The 20,754-nt window shown below is 35.0% G+C and overlaps 1 protein-coding gene and 1 long non-coding RNA gene across 3 annotated transcripts in view; both read right to left on the reverse strand.

Moving 5' to 3' along the window:
• Positions 1-11,924, reverse strand: part of LOC126864185 (uncharacterized) — a 90,702-nt gene extending 78,778 nt beyond the window's left edge. The window contains exon 1 of the long non-coding RNA XR_007689088.1: positions 11,891-11,924. This is a non-coding gene — a long non-coding RNA (uncharacterized LOC126864185). The remainder of the gene's footprint in view (positions 1-11,890) is intronic.
• Positions 1-20,754, reverse strand: part of LOC126864181 (furin-like protease 2) — a 412,400-nt gene that overhangs the window by 317,539 nt on the left and 74,107 nt on the right. The gene's annotated exons all lie outside the window — the stretch shown is intronic.

The following is a 20,754-nucleotide window of genomic DNA, read 5'->3' on the forward strand; positions in this document are numbered from 1 at the left end:
CGTGGTTCGTGGTACTCGTGAGCAAGGTAATTTGCGAACGAACAGACGTTTATTAATGGATCCTGGTTATCTGCTACTTCAACCATCCCTGTACCTTTAATTATCGCATTTAGTCTGATAGAACAAATGTTCTCTGCGTGTTTCTTTTAATTGTAGACTAAACTCAAGATAAAGAAATATACTCCACTGCTCATAAATATTAGGACATCTCGTGGTTTCGTATAAGATGTAATAATTTGTTTAGGTCATCAAACAAATCATTGAAACCTTGACATGCAACTTTGTTCGATCTAATCGATAAAACATGCACAATTTTGACGATTTTAATCACAAAACATTAATATACATACTATTGTGTAGCACACAATGATATCAAAATATCGAGGCGAAATATAAATGCAACGAGTCGCAAATATTTAGATTCGCACATTGAAATGTATTTGCAAATCAAAATAGCCATCGCGTTATTCTAGATGTTATAATTAAGAGAAGAATTCTGAAAGTCAGTAGCGGACCGTTATACATTGGTCTTTGTAAGTTGGTCCGTTGCGTCCGTTATTCCACCGTTACTTTTTATTCGATTTCAATCTGAGAAAATCATTTTCAGCGAACTGCTTTCAGAAATAACTTCCGGAAAGATTGGAAATATTTCAGAGAAACATGGTGTGCCATGCCCTCGTAAGAGATCGAATGATAAGATATATAACGAGTACATAATAAGAGCACAACCTATACTCAAAGAATTTCCTCAATTCGAGATACCATTATATTACCATACCTTGATATGTAATCTAGATTTTTATTTCGACACTGGAATCACGAAAGAGATTGGTAGCGAAACTTTTGTACCGTCTTTTATATCATTTTGAGAAATTTGTACCATCCGTAGCTCGATGTGTCTTCTCTTGGAAAATTGATCCTGAATTCGTGATGGTTCGAATCATTTCTTGAAAAAACATCTCTCTCCCAATAATCTGCCAATGAATCTACAAATAAATCCACAAATACATTCAAAAGCAATTTTAACAAAACCACGATATCCTGGTAAAGCGCATCTATCGAATCTGATAGTCGTTCGAACGTAACGCGATAATCCGGTCGTTTTGCTGCTTCCAGTACGGGTGATGTTTCATCCACCACTTTAGGTAGACGGAACGCAGCTTCTCGGGATCCGCACAAAGGGAATTAATACCGACGTCAGACGGCGAATCCGTCTCGCAGCGAGATTTGACGCCTATACACTGCTATACAGGCAAGCCTTTGCATTTCCCTTCGCGCGTTTGCTCGAAAATTATACGTATACACGCGCAGCCAACCGAGCCACGATGCCGTGTAAGAGGAGAAGCGGTGGTTGCGGAAGAGGAGGCTTGGTTACTGCAGCTGCCAGTAATTAGCACCACAGAATAGCGTGGCTCGCACTTTGCATTCGTATGCATGCAACAGAAAATCGTCGGTAGTGTTACGTACCTTGTACAGAATCGACGATGCATTCGATTCTCCCCCACCCCCTCTTTCACTCACTCTCTCACTTTCTCTCTCTTTCTCTTTCTCTCTATGACTCCAGTTTTATACCTTCGATACAACCGATTGCTTTATTGCCGCTCTCTTGGTACGGTTGAATAAGCATAAACGAGATTGGAATAGGTTTGAATGAGGTTTTAGGTGATTTGAGCGATTGTGTTTGATGGAGTTTGCGACGTTGGAGATCGAAGTGAATTTGAAGTAGATTTCAGCTGTTTTAGAACCTTTGATTCTTTGAAATCTGGAGATACAATTATATAATAAGCAAAAATAAATAAAGAAACATATGGATAAAAATAGATTTAACGTAAGTTTTTTGTAATAGTTTTGTGTATACTTGTACAAGTAGTACATATATATATGATTATTAATGAGGATTAAGATGTACATAGGTATAGTAGTGTTGTTGCCATGGAAATAAAGTAAATCCCACGTGATAGATATTCATTATCCATGCATCTCTTTAATTTTGATTACGATTCGTAGGTGGAATACATTTGCGCAAGTGACCAATGTTATTCCTCTAAACATAAGATCTACATATGCAAAGTGTATCATTACGTAGACACATTAATATTAATGTCAATCTAAATATGCAGTATAATTCGTCTAGATAATAGAATAATGATGATTCTGTTAATAATAGTCATGTTGATATGTTTTCAATATATATTTCAACATATTGATACGTTTTTATGCTATCGTAGTTATCTGCAAGTTTAGTTTTAATTTTGTTTTATGTTTATAAAGTATGCAAATTCAAGCCAAATTTCTAGCTCAGGCTGAAATCAGGGAACAATCAGGCTGAAATAAATACATAAATACAATACAATAATATTCATGTAATCATAATTGAAATGAATTAATATCGATTGAGAAAAGCAATGAGACGTCTAAAATTGTTTAAGTACGTAAAATAAGACATGTGCTGAAGAAATTGAGCCATATATGTATGTGTTTATATTCGCAGGGAAATTTAAGTAGACGATGCTGTAAAATTAGAATTCCACCATGTTGTAACTGATATTCTAGATTTATGAGAGCTCGTAATGAGCCATTTCTCTTGATATCCCCTTTAGGGCTGTTTCAAGTCTTATGTAACATAGTAATCATGAAGCAACTACATATTTACGTAGATTTTAGTTCACGAAGTTAAATTTAACATGGTTCCTCTCCTAGCAATAAACCTGAATTTATCGCTTACTTTCCTTAACTATGGCCCTACGTGATAACTAATTTAATGTAAAAAAATAGAATCGTTTATGCAGTTTCAGAGAATAATAATGTAACATACGAAGTTAAATAAAAATTTAACCAACAATTAGAAGGTTAATGTATCATGAGGATCAAATATTCGTAATATATTTACGTTGCTCTAAAAATTACTAATAGATTATTTGATAAAACCAATCTTTTACTTACATATTACATTTATTTCCCCAAGTTTTTATTATATATATATTTTCTATCTTATAAAAGTATATTGCATAAATCATAGCTATACAAATTTCTCTATTTTTACATTATTCATCTAAAATTCTATTTTTCTTCATATTACGAATCATGTATTATACCTTTTGTTCGTATTTAAACATTCTTCGTTTAAAAAACAATAAGTTATTTATAAAATATAGGTAACTCTTGATGTTCACTAACTCCCGATTACAAGTGTGTCGTTTTTATTTACATGATTGACACGTTGCGTCGCATTTTGTCTATTTATTCCGATCGATACATCATTTTGTATTTTGTTTGCTCATTGAACCAACGCGTCGCTCTGTATTTTATTTGTTCGTTTAGCGGATGCTACATGTCGCGTTTAGTCCGTTTATTTAATCGACGCTCATTTCTGCCAATAGGGCAATCGTGAATGTTCGTCAGACGCGGTATATTTTCAAAATCATCATCGCTCTGAGCGATGTGTGCTTGGTATTGTTTTTCTGTCAAAGTGGATTTTTCATTTCCCAACCATTTATCCTGTACACGGTGAAATAATATTTTCTTTCCCTTCTTACCGTATGGTCGATATACATACGCACTATTATATTAATTTTCATTGCTACTTTTTAAACTCCCAAAATTATTTATATCATTAGAGACGTTTCGCAAACTGCAGCTGACAAAGTTTTGTAAATGCTAAAGGTAAGATTGTCAAGACAAGGAATATATCAAAAATTTTAAAAATGATAAAGATGATACAAAAGACAATTTTACTAACATTTTTATTACTGGCGTAAAACAAATTGAATTTTACGGCTGCTACTTTGTGAAAAATAGATTGTAACATTTATCATGTCATAGATTGCGCATTTCTATGCAATATCATATTTCTATCAATATAATTAAAAAGCGGGATCTGAATTTTCCGCGCGATTCATTCCACTTATTAAATATTACAACAAGTACTTGGAATATTTTATATAGTTTTGCATATTGTGTGCACCCTATGCATCTTTTTACCTTTAGATTTCCCGCGAACGAATAAAAAGTCCGCAATTTATTCGTTAATATTTAATTAATCATCGATAAAGAACCGTTTCTGCTGATCGAAACCGCAAGTTGTGAAAGAGTAAATAGAGCGTACCTTGTGGTAAGTTTCGAATGGCGTCTCGTTCAACTTGGAAAGTGGCTGAACGCAGAGAATTTGGAACAAGGGATTCCGTTAGAGGATGAAATAGCCGTCCGTTGTCCGGGGTTAAACAGCTGAGTGGTAGATTCAGCGGGGGTAACCGGTAGAAACGTTTATGATAGTCCAGAGATCGCGAAAGCTCGTATCCAAGTTAGCCGTGAAAACTAACAAATATTCGAAGCACGTGAATTTGAATCTATGACATGGAATATGACATGACAAGACTGAAAACGACCCGGAGGAGTGTGAAGATAAAAACCTGAAACTGCTATCACGAAATATTTCAGAAGATCATTGTGTTTGATAGTGTTGAAGGAATTTGCAAATATACAAAATTCTTAATATTCCGAGAGTTTTACTTTTCCACAGTGTCGATTTTGAATATGAATTCAAATCGAGATTAACATCTGGCGTTTTGATCTGTTCTGTGGCTACGCTTGTTAAACTTAACAAAAAATCTGCATATTTTTCAAGGAATATTTTAAAAGATCTCGATAGTTTTGCGGAAATTTAGAAATTTTAGGAATTCTCTGAATTATATTATAGAAATTTCCCTCTTTGAAAATGTTAAAAATCGACGCATTGTTTTGGGAATTTGGAATTTACATCGGACTCGAGATGAATTCACATTTATAGGAATTCAGAGAAATGTAAAAGCAAGATTCTAACGATTTCGAGAGAACCATCGTATTTTTAATATTTCGCTCAAAATATATTGGATGTTTTCTAAAAGAATAAAAACATTCAACTCTATTGAAAATTAAATCTACAAATGGAAAAATAATAAAAATAAGAATTTGAAAAATCTAAAATCAAATCTATATGTAAATCCAAATAAAATAGTGGCTTTTGAAAATACTTAAAACTCTCGTATTTCTGAATTAAAAATTAAACATTACCAAGCATGTCGAAAAATAAAAAATCGTCAAATAACAAACAGTTAATAATACGAAAGTTTTTCAATTGTCTATGTTTTTAAAATATCTTCGAAGATTGCTTTCTCAAAAGATTTACAAGAAATTCTGCCAAAATGCTGCCACAAACTTGAGAAAACCACGATTATTCCAGCTTCATATTAAGAAAAGGTGTAAGTTCTGTATTACAATTGCAAAAGTTATACACCGCTTACGAGCAAGCTCGGAAATTCCACGAACTCAGTCGTAAGGGAATGTAACTGACAGTGTTACGCGAAATCGTTGAATTATTCTCGCTAACAGACTGGTTTACGACAACGTTTTTCGGCTATTTTGCCACCGCGATATCTTTCCGCTACTCAAATAAAATGAGGATGTTGAACACATTCCATTTTTTATGGTGAACAGTAAACTCGTTGATACGAACGTAATGAAGTCTTGAGACAACAAAGGACAAATTACATACGTAAAATTGATTTCTTTGATATAAGGATGCCAATTATTCAACTACTTGATAGCTTTAAAAATCCCAAGCTCTTGATACAATTCTGTTAGTCAAAGTAAGTTTTTTTTAGCTATAAAGTTCATTACATTCAAAATTTTATTCACTGTTTCGTTCGGCTGAAAGTCTAATTTGAATAATCGATAATTGGTAAATTAGCGTGGATATATTAAACCGATAATGAGTTGTTTCCAAGCGTTTCCGTACAATTGGCGTTTTATCGTATCAACTTCAATATCGTGAAGTTGCCGGAGAAATTGAAAAGATTAAATAATAATAAACAATATTTTTCTCTCCCGCCTGTTATCGCTATAAATGTTTTACGAATTAATAACAGAGATGAAAATTTTAATAATATGCTACTTCGTGAAGTAAACAAACAATAATCGGTTTTATGTCTGTTTATTTGTAAAAATTGAGCAGAAATTGCGCGTAATGTATTAAAAAATCATCGAAAGTTTGCTTCAATAATTTCAATAATAATTAAGTTCTGCACGTACGAGAGCAGTCAGCAAATTTCCACATATAATATTTTAAAACCAGTAACAGTATATATAGAGAATAATGTCTATAGTTTGTGTACTTTCACGTAAAAAATTATTTGTTTCCTCGCATTTCCTTCCTCTCCAATACAAAACTTTCTTTCGCAATGTTTTTTAAATTTTTATTCTGGAAATATACCTCATAGCTATGTTAGATTGTGAATATTTTCAAAATCGATAGTCGAATGTACGAACACTTGTTTAAGCCGTAAAAATGGCAGATGTAACGAAAGAAGAGGAGTATCATTTATGTACTGTTAAAGAAAAGTAGCAGAGCAGAGTGTGGTTATACTTCGGATCTAACGAAGTTAACAACGGGACGGACCTTCTCTGAAAGTTTTTTAATAAATAGAAGAGTATGCATCTCCTTCATGAATATGTAGATAGATCTCCTTGTTAAGATTTCTTGCAGTATGGTTTAATATTTCCTCAGCCCGTTTTCGACTTTTTCCTTTCGTTTTCAAAGTTCTTACAGAAATTCCAACGTCGCAAAAGAGAATAACATTACTATTGTTGTGGAACGCAGACACTTCTTAATTATAATTCCAGTACGAAGAATACGATCTTGATGTATGTTTTATTCATTATGACTACTTTACGCACGAAATTCAAACGAAGAATTGCACCGAATGCTACAAGATTAATATGTATTCAAATAATCTAACATTTGGTGCATGGAATTGTAGTGGATGAAATTGCTTGGAAATTCAGATGATCGATGTCACCGTGATCAATATTTTATTGTCTTTAAACGTATTTAAACAAAGTAAACGACATTACAGGATTATTGTTCGAATAAGCTAGAGATCATAAATTAGGTAAATCAGAAATCTACCAGACAATAGATACCTCAATATTCAGCGGAGATAAATAAATTAGCAAATCTTCAGCCAAAGAATGCTGTTACTTGCCACCATGGAAACAGGATCTTCTTCAGAATTCTTCAATAATCTAACACGTTGGTTGGACGAACTTGGTCTAACATTTACACAGAAGGTCTGTTATCGACGCGGAACATATGAGAAATGCTGGTGGTGGGATCGAAGCCCGTAGAAAAACCGTTTAAAAGAATCTTGCATCCCACCTTGTAAGCAACTTTCGTGCCGAAAAAGTTTGATTGGCACGATGTTCGCGTAGGCGAATAGAGAACAAAACTTATCGCGGGAACTCGTCCTATTAGGGGCATTCCTGGCATTCGAAGAAGCAGCCTATCGAGGAGCGCGATTTCGAGAGGGGTCGTACAGTTCGTGAAACTTTGAAATCTCGATCTAACTTTATGAAGTGTGGCGCCAGCCTCACGGTAGTTCGTGCCAGTAGCATGGCATTCGATCGTTCAAGAACTTGCCCTTAATTTCACTTCTTCATTCTCTTGTTCTAACACCCTTTTTCCTCAAAACTGTCCAAACGATTTCATTCTGTCAGCGAGACATCTGTCAACTCGTTACAAGGTAATTGTAAAACGAAGCATCCATTTCCATTATACGCTGTATACGCTACATTATACGCTATAATCATATCATTTTGAGCATTTGTAATACAAACGAAAGTAATTTCTCATGTCGCAAGATACAAGAAAATCAAAATTCTTCCATATTGCCATGTACATGTTATTTAGTGCATATTTATACTTTAGTAATTTGATGATACAATTTCTTTCAATCAGTACATCAAGAAAGTCCTAGACCTAGAGTATCTCAATCCTTAAATATCTAGATATATCCCATGTATAATGCTCGTAATATCATTTGCATTTTGACCTATTCATCGAAGTTCATCGTTCCGACAATCGTGCAGATTCGTGCATTACACGCAACGATCCTCATTAGGTGATACGACGACACGAGTGTAGAGCGTTGGAATAGTTAACTGCGAATTATCCAATATGTAGGATGCCCTTGTCGTAATCTCTCTCATAAATGTCACCCTTGAACACGGGCTGGCCGTTTGCAGCGCTCGTCCCAAGATCGGTATTTCCTCCAGCTGGTTTTCTCTTCGTAACCCGTCTGATCCATAGATTCGTCAATAACAATCATTACAACTTAACACACGTCAGTTGTCGCTAATGTCGTTTGCCTACTCCCTCGCGATACTCTCTCGTTAAGCTCGTTAAAAGCCACCTCCACGTTGAATTAGCGTGGCCACGTAATGCAGGATGCGTGGAAATAGCATGATACGTTGATATCTTGATCCACCACTGTGCTGTTAAACCATGTTTCACAAAGTTCTTCTTCCCACCGGTTAAATTGCCATTTATGGAATCTATCGTAGATATTTAATGTTTGCGAATATTGTACGTTGTAAATGCATAATTCAATTTATCTATCTATTTCGCAGACCATCCACAACTTTGAAATATTTCTGATAGAAAAATGATGGATTATAGCGATATGATGTGATCCGTTAGTAGCATAGCAGGTTACATTGGAAGTTCGTTTATTCGCATAGATAGGAGATAAAATAGTTGGGATGTCTGAATCGTTCCTATGGTATAAATTCGCTGATTTTCCATATTATCTATAATTTGCCGATCAAATGGACGGAATTCACATGTAGATTGCTACGTACGTTCGGCCATTCTGCTGGCTACTAATATAATTGAAATTGGAATGACGTTTGCCGGTAGTTTGTAATAGAAACATAATAATAACAGCTCGCCAGAAGTTTAGTAAATCGAGTAATCGACTAAAATGCAGCGCACAACGTTGTAATGTATTAGAATATCTCGCGATATTGTAACAATGCTGTAATCATTTAATGTAAATAAAACGACATTGTACGTCCATACTCTCGTTTTTAACCTCTTCAGACAAATTTATTAAATTTGTTTGTATTAAAATTAAATTTGAAGCCAGAAACATGTAATTATGTTTTGTGCAATTATGTTTGCAAGAGAAATATTAAAATTATGTAACTATTTCTGCGAGAATTTCAACGCGCTGTATAATTCACAATAATAATTCGGCATATTACTACGTGTATCAAATTTCTCTACGCTGAGCTTTACCGTGAGCTTACCGGAACTATACAATCTAATATCCCATACGGTGTATACCGCGTAGAGAAAAGCTAGGAATTAGCAACAGAAGTTGCATCGCGTTTAACGACACTCTAAGCTTGTTTCAACGACGCCGTTCCACTTTACGGCCATTTCTATCGAGCTTCCGGAAAAATCGATGCACCGACCACGGTCGAACCAGAATAGATCGCGGCCGAGTGTCGCGACACTAGCTCGTGCTATGGTTTCTCTTCGCCTTTGTTCGAACCAGCCACGACCGTACATGGTCATCGATACGCGTTTAAAAGCTGCCCGCCACGCGACACTACCTCGTTGCGTGAAAGCGTACTACACTGTTTCTACAGGGTAATCCTCTCGATAGTTTGATAGTTATGTTAGATAGCTAAACATGGGATTTCCTATAAACGTCATCTACCAGCTGACAAAAGTATTCCAACGTTATTTGATTTCTAATGATAAATTACATATACCAGCAGATTGTCAACGTTGTTGCGTTGTTGCAACGTTGTCTTCCAATTAATTATACAGCGAAAGAAACACTGCGTATACCGCGATTTCGCGTTTTCAACTGCCAGAATATCTCGTTTAATGTTCGTCCCAAAGAACGCCGATGCTCCGCGCACGTGCTCTAACCACCGATGGGAATTGGAATATTCCGTAACCGCGGTTTTGTTCCGAGATTTTAATGCGATGAAGATCTCACTACTTTTTTACCATTAGCCGAAGTGGCATTGGAATTCGTGGGAGAACGAGAAAAGAGGAAAAATATGAATTTAAAGGAGTTTACGTAAAATGGAATAAAATAGAATAATTCGGTTTTAATTCTTCGAAGTCGTAAATTGTTGTTTAAGAATCACGATATCGATATAGTGTATATTTCGCATTCTTTTTGTTATTTTGAAGTCGAATGGTAGTGATATTATATTTACCCTGCGCTACTGAGCTGGTGTTCCAGAGACTGCGCCGATTCTATCTTACTTACTCTCTTCCATTCTGTTTATAACTGGATATTTGTGTTACGTCTACCTTTCGACAGTATTACGATATACGCATTCACGCAAATAGACCTACATAACTTGTTCAGTAAGAAGAATTGTCAGAAATGTTCTATATCTATACATAAATTATCTGTACGTTCAGGAGTTTCGTAAACTCAACCTCAGGCTTCACGTCCTAAGCAAGAGATGCTTCGACAATTGTTATGTATAGTTAAGTTATTATTATTGAGTTATATCGAAGAAAAGATACTTCGAATAAGAAAGCTAAATGTGGCAAATTTTTGCGTTTAATTAATTAAATAAATGTTTAATTAATTTTATAATCTATAATGTACATCTCATTACTCAAAATCGTGACATTGAACGGGGCATAACTATATTCGTTTATTTTACTAATCGATTAATGTGAACAACACTATTTTGTTCGAACGAAATATTCGAAAAATGTACAAGTATATCCGCAATTAATTACAATTGTCCATGACTTTTAATTTCCGTGTCTCATAAAAACGAGCCTTAAAAATACGAGAAGCTAGAAAGAAGAATTGCGCTACACGAAATTGCCTCGTTCGCGGGCAACTCTTTAAATTGTCGGCTAATGTGACACACGCGAGTCCCTTCAACGTTCCTGTAAAAACACTAAAGAAAAAAGCAAACTAAAAAGAGAAGGAAAAAGAATAACACGAACGACAGGAAAATAAGTTGCCACAGCGAAAGACGGCGGACGAGAGAAGAGACCGTAAAAACGTTTCGGCATTCGAAATCGCCGCGAAGCGAACCGAAAGCGAGCCACGAACAGAGGAACAATGGTTCAACGCCGCTCGTTAAAACATTAAAAGCACTTTTGTCTTCCGTGGCCAGCTAAAAAGCGGCTCTGATGGCCTCGAAAAATCCGCCTGCATGCACCCGGCTGCCATGGGCTCGAAAACTCTGTTCTCCTACTGTTCCAGTTTCTCCTAAGTGTTTCTACCCTTTGCGACCTCCAACCTCTTTCCTTAACATCTAGCGATGGGATCAAGTTTGCTGTGCCGAATAATAAATATTCGATAATTTAATAATTCGAGTTCAATGTTTAAAGTTTGCTGCAATAGAGTTCGAATGTTACTCATAAGATATAATGATTCATTCGAGTAATCCCAAGTTTCGAAAATCGAGTGATAACAACTTTGCTGAATTTTCAAGAATTTTCAAGTTACGAAATTTTCCAATGTTCGAATCTCGGAAGTTTAGAATTTCAGAGTTTGAAAGTTTAAGGATTTTAAAATTTTGCAAGTTTACTTGCGACGTGTTTGAACCCATCGCTATCTCTACTTTTTTCGTTCACTGACAAGCGTGATGGTACCGCGCAAAGACACGGCAGTGAGTTTCATTTTCTTTCTTCGTTGTTTTTTTTTTTTTTTTCGAGAATGAAGATTGCGCTTCTATTGCAGAGAGATATTGTGCTTCTATTGTAGAATAAAAAAATTTTATTGCTATGGTCTAGTAAAAGATGCGTTGCAGTGGATGCTTTCTTGGGATTGAGCAGTTTCAAGTAGAAATGCGGAGGTAGCTTTGTGAAGAATTGTTGAGAAATAAGATTTGAAGTTAAGATATAGGTAAATAGTTAGTGGGATTTTTAAGTTCCTTGCAGGGTTCTAATTATGTTTCAGCTCAAACTTTTAATTTAAACTTTCATATACTGATGTAATTTTAATAAAATAATATAATCTTCCTTGCTAACGATTCTTTCACTTCGTTAAATAATAAATATCGATATGATACTACTTACATAAATTATATAAGATTATTTGTTGAACCTCAGAACATACCTATAACAAAAAGAAAAAGAAGTTTCAACATATGCTCGTACATTTTCGTGAATATTTTTTAAAGATATATCTTATTTGTTCTTCGTGTAAATATAAAGAGATTCGATTGACATTCAATAACGGAATGCAGGAATTAAACAGTAGAACATGACTTTCTATAATAATTCTAATTTACAATCTGTAAAATACAGAATAAAATACACAAAGCTAATAATATTGACATATCTCTTCTCCTTTATCATGATTTGTATCATGTACTTTTATGCTGAATACAAATTCAATATTCATTAATCAATAATATCCATTCCATAATACAGATTATGGAGGATCAGTAAAATAAGAGGATCAAACGTATACCTAAAGGATCCTCATATTATCGGGGTTGAAACCAGTATGTACTATCCTAATCACGTAATTCATTGGTCAGCATCAAGCAATTGAGCAAATTAACCGAACAAATTTCATCAAAGGCGTTATTAAGTTTGTTTCCCTTAGTTGGCGAACAGGTTAAAGAGAAAACTAGGAAACTTTAATGCCACCGCCTAACGAACTGTATCTGTATCTAAATATCATCTTTTCCCTCTTAATCTTGCTCTTTTGCCACTTCTTTGCGTGATATCGCTTTAATAAAAGGCTGACCAAGATTACGTCGTTCGAATATACCAATTACCATTAAACATCGCGCGACTTGCTCAGCGAAAAACATCCATTCTTTGAATGTTCATTTTGTGGAAGTTTCGCGATGAAACGGATACATTGGCGTCGTGGATTTTAAAAAAATGTACGAATATACGAAAGAGTGATTAGGGTATATCTGTTAAAAAAAAGTATTTTATCTTGTATGGTTTTCTTCTATTTGAATAAAAATGTTGTATTTTATCATAATATTATAAAGAATTGCGAATTTTGTTAATAAACTGTCTGTGGATGATTTTCTTTGGAAATTAGAAACTCGAATTAAAAATTAAACATTTACTTAGTTATTGCTTAGTTATTGCTATTATAAATTCGTATATTGTATTATATTCGCTCTCGATATCATCTCCTTTTAGTGATTCAAACTTATTTTTACCCATGTCGAATAATCTGAACAGATATACCAAATAATAAACTTCAGTGGACATGCAAAAGTCACTCAAAATTAATTTTTCAACTAGTAAAAAGCAAAGATAGAACTTCCTGTAAAACAGATTCTGAATAGTTGCTCGCTAAGGGAGAACTGACACTTATAATTAGGATTATACATATAACTAGATTTATCTAGAATTATAAGTATAATTCTAGATAATTTTAATAATTTTCTAACCATTATTATTCAAGTTTACCTAATTTTTTGTAAATGCTTAATCGTTATAAAACAGGGAAATATATGCATAATATTGACAATACACTTAAGAATTATTGAAATTCCAATTGAATTGTATCGCTGCATAGAGATTGAAAGATATCAATCTACATTTAAATATTAAAACTCTGGTACAAAGACATAAATTTCATGCGTCCTATCAAGCAACACATTCAATCGAAATGCTGAAGTTCGTACTACAATGTTTCTACATCGAAGCACAAACACGTCGGCATCGATAAATTCGTAGGAACGCGTGAATGAAAACGCATAGCCCCAACAAAGGCCCCTCAACCTATCTACGTGTTTGCGCATCAATGCGCCTCCACGCCTTTATCATTTACCAAGCTTCATTAGCATACAGTTGTGACAATGCAGTGACGCGTCGCGTTATGCACAACAAAGACTTTCATTAAATTTATATGGTGATATGACTCGAATAATTAATTGCTGCTGGACGCTTCGCTATACGTATGTGGATATACAGGATCTGATCGAATAACACGTAAAAGTGGACACGACGTGATTGCTCATGGAAAAATAGGAAAAAGATATAGAATGAAATTTGTACATTCTCGGTTTAGTTTTCGAGGAAACCGAATTTGAAAATTTATTAAGTATACTTGAACTTGACTAGCGAGCCCAGAAATAAATAATCAATCTGAGAATTCTATAATCTCTCGCAGGTTAGGACAATATTTGCTTGATATCCGTGCTGTTATTATGCTTTTAAAATTTCTGTTGTGATTTAAAAGCTTTTTCGACAAATCATAGATAATAATGAAGAAACTATGTTTTAGTGAATAATTCGTTGTTATAGATTCGTCCACTTAAGTAAAAAAAAAATATCATAACGTTGTATTAGTATCAGAATGATCGTAACAATTAGAACTCCAACTTTTTCTGTGCACTTCTGTGAATTAAAATTTTATAAATAGCAGTATGTTATAAAACTTTACAAAGAGCAGCCCCTTCTCGCCCGTCTGCTAGTAACATTAAAAATTGTAATTATTTAACAACATGACGAGTTCCAAGGATGAAAAATGTCTGACACAGTGAGAATCAAGCTAAAATTTCATTACTTATTTGAAAATACAACTTTTAAAATTTCATGAAAAAGATCTAAAATCCCACTAAAAAGAATGCTAGCAAAGGATTGAGAACCATAATAATAAACTGTTAAAAAAAAGTTAACATTCAATTCTAATTCGCCGTAAAAAGTTAAGAGATGTATTATCATTTGGGATATTTTAAAAGGACTCATTTTTGCAGTCGAAAACAGGAAAAGTTTATAACTTTTGCTGCCCTGCGTAGAAAATATTAATACATATATATCTTCTTTTGTGTATGTAGCATAAATGTAAAATTATTCATTATATAATAATTATGCTAATTAGGCTTGCACGTCTTGTCTTCGACTTTTGATGATTTTATTAAACGACATCACGATGATCGTCAAATGCTTCTATTTTTCGTGTGTTAACCAGAGAACAGGTCTCACAGTTATCGAACTATCGATCGTTTCTTCCTGTCACTCGTAAAACGTCCATTCGAAATGAGAAGGAATATGAAGGATCACGATATCCTCTTCTCGGTGAATAACGATCGCTCGTACGTGGAGCGGAATTTATTTTGGGAGACGTCGAACAACTGTCGCTTGCCAAAATGTCTTCCAATACTTGATAAAAACTAGACTGCAGACGCTTATGCAATTTCGAAGAATCATTTTGAAGAGTCATTCTGAAGAATCATTTAGAAGAATTTCGGAAAGATTATTTTGCAATGAGTCGTATATTTTTCGTTGTAGGAAAAGTATCGATCATGGACATTATTTTCTGGAATTATTAAGTGACAGTTTTTCAAATGAAAGGGTAATATTAGGTGTAGTGCGTTAAATAATCACTCGGTGTTTAGGTCAACAATATATTTATTAACAAGTGTCTTCTTTTGATCGCGTCGCGTATCGCTCTCGGTTTCGCTAGTCAATCTCGCTGCGCGGTTATAACTCGACTTTATCGCTTCCTGGTTCAAACTTAACTGTCGATTGGATTCGATTCTTTTCTTTTTGTCGCCCCTCAATATCCCCGCTATCCACGCGTTTGTTAAGCGTCCACGATCGTTGCCACGCACGCCTTCTTCTCGAACATTCGACGGAAGGACCGTTTGGATACTGATAGCTCATTAAGCATTTCGCTTCGACGATATATATTGTTGCCAAGTGCCGCCACAACGACTAAACCAAATTACAAATCGCTGCCATGAATTTTCAAAGTAAAACAATGCATAATAATGAGAAAGAAACGGTGCTTGAAAATAAATTCATTCGTGTTTATTCAGTAACGAAGAAATAGACACCAATGGATAGAAGAATTAATTTTTATAATAGAAGGTCAATATAAATATCTTCACCATCTATTCTCACATATGTATGTTACTGCACAGTTAACTTTTAATTGAAATGCCCTCATTCTCAAGTACGCTTAATCTATACAATATAATACAATTAATTAGCTTTACATTCCACTTTATAGACAAACAGTGTTATGAGAATAGTGTTTTTATCGCCTTTAGGTATCGACCTTACTGGGACGTTTAAACGTTCGATCTATAATTCCAATGCAATGGCATAATCATATAAAAGTATTACTAAATGATACGAAATCTAAGATACTTGGCCTTAATTACGTGTTGCGTATAATAAATACAATAGCTCTTTTATCAGAGATCTCCCCAATCAATTTCTCCTCTCAAGAATTTGTAGCTCTATCAACCATTTCAATCCATTCATTCTAACTCGCAAACAAAAGACGAAACCGAAAAAAGGGAGAGAAAAGCTGGAACATTTAAACGTTCGATCCAAAGCCTAGCATTCCATCAACAACACTCCGTGGTGGGATCAGTCAACGTCCCGGACATTCCATCGGGTCCTGCTTCTTCTTCCTCGACGAGCAGTCTGGAGGCCGCGCATACGAAAGCTCCGGCAAGCAATCTGTTCGCATTCATCACCATCTGCCCCGTTCTACGAGGGAGAGAGAGAGAGTTCCAGAAATCGTTCGATTCGCAGCACGCGAGTAGAGAAATTCCCCCATCCCGCAGGAACGGTCTTGTTTCGCTTATGAAACAAGCGTCTCGTTTCCAGAAGCAAATAGCTGCGGTGGACGAGGTTCGTGCGACCACGGAACTGCTGCGACGCCCTCGTTACACATGCCTAAACTAACCAACCTCGAAACTAACCTAACCGCGCTAAGCCTTCCTCTCTTCTCTCTCTGTGTTTCTACCAATTTCTACGGGGTGTTTCAAACAGTTGAAGCTGTGAACCTTAGGTTATAAGTAGAAATACAGTTCTTTCTATTTTTGTGGATATGTATATAAAAAAAAAAAAAATTGTGGAGGCTAACCAGCGATTTGTTTCACTTATTAAATATTATAAATAATATGTGTTGTAACATTATAAGAAGAGAGTTCTTTGAATATTTTATACACGCATTTTTGTACATTCTATACGTCTTTACGCTTTTCAATATGTCATAGACGCATAAGAATTCGCTATTTCAGCCAAGCTGATTAATTTGCCTCGTAATTCGCCAATTTCGATTATAAATCAGTTTTAAAGCCACCTACATTTGAAAATAGACCATTTGACATGTTATTAGAGGCATGTTAAGCAGTAAAATATATCGTACATTGCTTGTCGTAAGTGTTTCCCCCGTTTCTTACATTTATTCGAAACGAAATGTAACGAAATCTATCGAAGAGCCGTAAAACTTCATAACAAATGGCCCATTCGTTAAGCCTTTTCTGTTTGTTTTAATAAATACTTCTATTGTCCTATTTCTATCGCTGCAGCTCAATTTTGGAACACCGTGTGCAACAGTGAACAAAGACATGAAATAGCGCCGAAAACAGAGGAAGTGGACGAAACGGAGCAGCTAGGATAAATGAGTGTGCAAGTAGACACTGGATACGTCACAACACTGTTTCAATTTCACTAGCCTGTCTATTCTCAGTGTCTTCTTTTTGGACTTATTCTACAGCTCTTCATTTCGAGATCGTCTCTGTCGTTTGAGAAGCTCGACGTAGAGAAACGTAGAGAAAGTGGTCAAAGACGAGTGTAGTTTATTCAGTGGACGGTTCTGTAGTTCACGTAGTAGTTCTATCGATGTTCTTCGATGTTGCGGTTACGCTCTTATTATGGGAAGAGAGAATAGTATTCTAATGGTGCAAAGGGATGATCATTGAGATTTTTATTTATTCTCCTTTGTTAGTGTGTTTGTGGGGTAGCTACTATAATTTCACTGAATTCAGAATTGTTATGTACCTATTTATGGGAATTTTAGTGCTACACAAAATACATGTCATATACAAAATTATATAAAACATCCAAAATACAGTAGTCGTTTTAATTAATTTTTATTTATTTTCTTTTTTAAGTTGGCGTTACGTTTTATTTGGTTGGATTTAATTAGCATTTTTATGCTACGGTTCATGACCATTTCGATTTAAAAATTAGTTCGTAAATTACTTTATAGCTGCAGGAGGTTTGCATTTCTGAGGTCCGGATCAATTAGAACCACACGATCAATGGCGATACATGTATGTGTTTAAACCCACGACCTATGATACACACGAACAATTTGTGGACACAGGTTCTGCCCTCCTTAGACCTAGTCCCTCCGTTAACCTACAGCATCATCTTGCTAACCTCTCAATTATGAAGGAAGGCAGAATGCTTAAGATCCCCGGGATTTCAGACATCCATCGATTCGTTACTCCAGTCACTGCCTATTATGCACAATTTAATATCAGAACTAATGACTGTTGATGTGCACAACTGGTATTAATCAAGTCAAAATAAAAACATTCAACAGGATGAGGTATCTGAGATATTACTACGTTTAGCGAAAAATGTTGTAGATCAAAGTAGAATCTTTTCAAACGGGACACATTCTGATGTTACATATTAGTTTTTATACGTAAACACGTTAAAATTGTTTTAAACGAAACCATATACTCTTTGCTATATTTGCAACTCAATTTTTATAAAAAAAAAAGCTGTAACTCAGTTAAAAAAATCATTAATTTAGAAGATATTACAATTTCAATATTGTGTTATTGTTGATTTATCAAATTTATCAAAAGACTATAGACTAAACCAGTGTTACAATTTTAGGCTTGTATTAATAATCTTTATCATGAAGAGTGTAGAATAGAAAATAAAAAATACCGTAAAATTTAGTAACCTGATATAGATTATTATCATTTATAACCCAATGATACCGTTTTAGGATTGAAATGATTAAACAGTTGAACGAGTAGAGAGGAAAATTGATAATAAAATAAAAGGAATAGCAAGAGTTGCGACTATCAGCGCTCTGAATGGTGACGTCTTTCAACTGTTCCTATCGCGTTCCGTTTCCTTTCTACCTGTGCCTACACAAACGTAGAGACATCGACGCTGGAAACCTCCTCGTTCAAACAGTCCCAGAACTTAACCGCAAACAGAATCTCGACTACGGTTTTGCCTCTGTGAGGCAAACGACAGAGAGCCACGCCAAGCCACTATCGAAGGAAAGCAAGCGCGTACTGGACGGGATAGAGAATTGTAGTGTAACCGAGCAAAGGTTGATTGTACAAGAGTAGTAAGTTCCTCTACCAAAGTAAATTTTGTTCGATCAAAGCTAGTTTGTTTCCGACCAAGCCGAAAATAGAAGTTGGGCTTAGTGTCTTAGAAATTGGTCTTCTAACTGGAATTAAGTCAATCATAGGCAAATTATACTAATTACGTCCTATTGTGAATTCATTGATTCTAGGAATTTTCTAATAAAACTTTTGCGAAACATCCTTTATATTACATAGATTAACATAATTTTACATACTACATATTTTTCTTAGTCAGAAAATCATATCATCCTAAAAATCGTTTATTGTCGTTCGTAAAGTATTGGAAGCTGGTAAATCGATGATAACCGAGGTACAGAAACCACTTCGACCTTTTGGGCAAAGTTTGGTCCGTTTTAAACGAAGCTTCCTCTGCTTTCACTACGTGTATGATGTTGGATAGAGCACCTGAGCTTTTAACCGGCAACGAGCATCGAAACTACGCCTTGCCTCTTTCTCAAGGGAATCGAGGAGTGCTAGCTGGCCCTTAGAAAGCGATACGTGGCCCGGTTAACCCCTTAGTGCCTCGGTTTTATGGTTGCGACGTTGTAAATGCATTAAGCCGGCGACCAACGATAGCAAACCCTTGCCTGGACTGACATCGCACCTTGGGAACCACACGACTTAGGAAACCAATGTGATCTTTCATTTTCCGAACACTCGATAACAGTAATAATGTTGGTATTTGAAAAAAGTGTTGGTGTCCGCACATACGAAACATATTTTCTGGACGTAAAATATTCACTAAAGTAAAAGATAAAATATTCTGCATATTTTTCAAAACACATAAGGTATCAATTTTAGCTTGATCGATAAAATGGAGATATTCAATCTATAGAAATTCTCTCGTAGCTTCTCCCATTAATCATGTTCGACGACGGATCGCCATCGTGTTTGAAGAAGCGAGCGGCTAACCGTAGTCGAAGCGTCAGCTAATATAATTATGAACACCATTACCAGTGCGTATAATAGGATTCTAATGAGTTAGTAGTTAGCGGATATTGTATTCGATTTGACGAATCGATCGCGCGGAGCATAGCCGCGTAATGGGTTACGTTCTCTCAAGCGAATGAAAATCGATGAAACAAGAAAGTGCGATTTCTGTTGTCGATTATCGATCAATTATCACATTTTTGTCAGAATTACATACATATACGCATATAAATACTTGATGGCTACAGATATTGGCATTGGTATTGGCATATGTATGTACATTGTCTTACAATGAAGTAGTTTTTTACCAGATACAACATTTCGTTTTCATAAAGTCAAACTTTTGTAATCATACGAAAGTACTTATTATTAAGCGACACGAAAGGTTCCAGTTCGCAAGTGTAGATTTTAAAATTTACACGAAACTTGAAAGAACATCGGATAGAGATCAACGAACAAACGACTCAGTGTAATGAATGCCGAATTTACTTTGCATCTCGGCAATGGGTAGAGTCGGCGAATTTACCGAAAGGAAACAATTCGTGCGATTCAAGCGTTCTATTGGAATTTCGTTAGCGAATTCTATTGGATTTCATTGAAGTTTATTTATTTCAGCGGTTTCAGAATGGCTTATGAGAGCGTTTATGTGAATTAAATATCGTTTGTGCCGGCATTTGAATTTTCGAGATAATTAGATTTGCGTTTCTCTCTGTTTATTATGATTTTAGATAGATTAAGGTTCAGGATAAGATAAAATTGATTTTATATGACAATTACTGTAACTCTTTATACATCTGTAATCTTTTATAGAGATCGGTTAATGAAAATTGTACATAAGAATTTCCCCGATTTCAAATGATGATCAATTTTCATTTTGTATATATTATT

The sequence above is a fragment of the Bombus huntii genome, chromosome 3 (assembly GCF_024542735.1).
Source record: "Bombus huntii isolate Logan2020A chromosome 3, iyBomHunt1.1, whole genome shotgun sequence".
NCBI lineage: Eukaryota > Metazoa > Arthropoda > Insecta > Hymenoptera > Apidae > Bombus > Bombus huntii.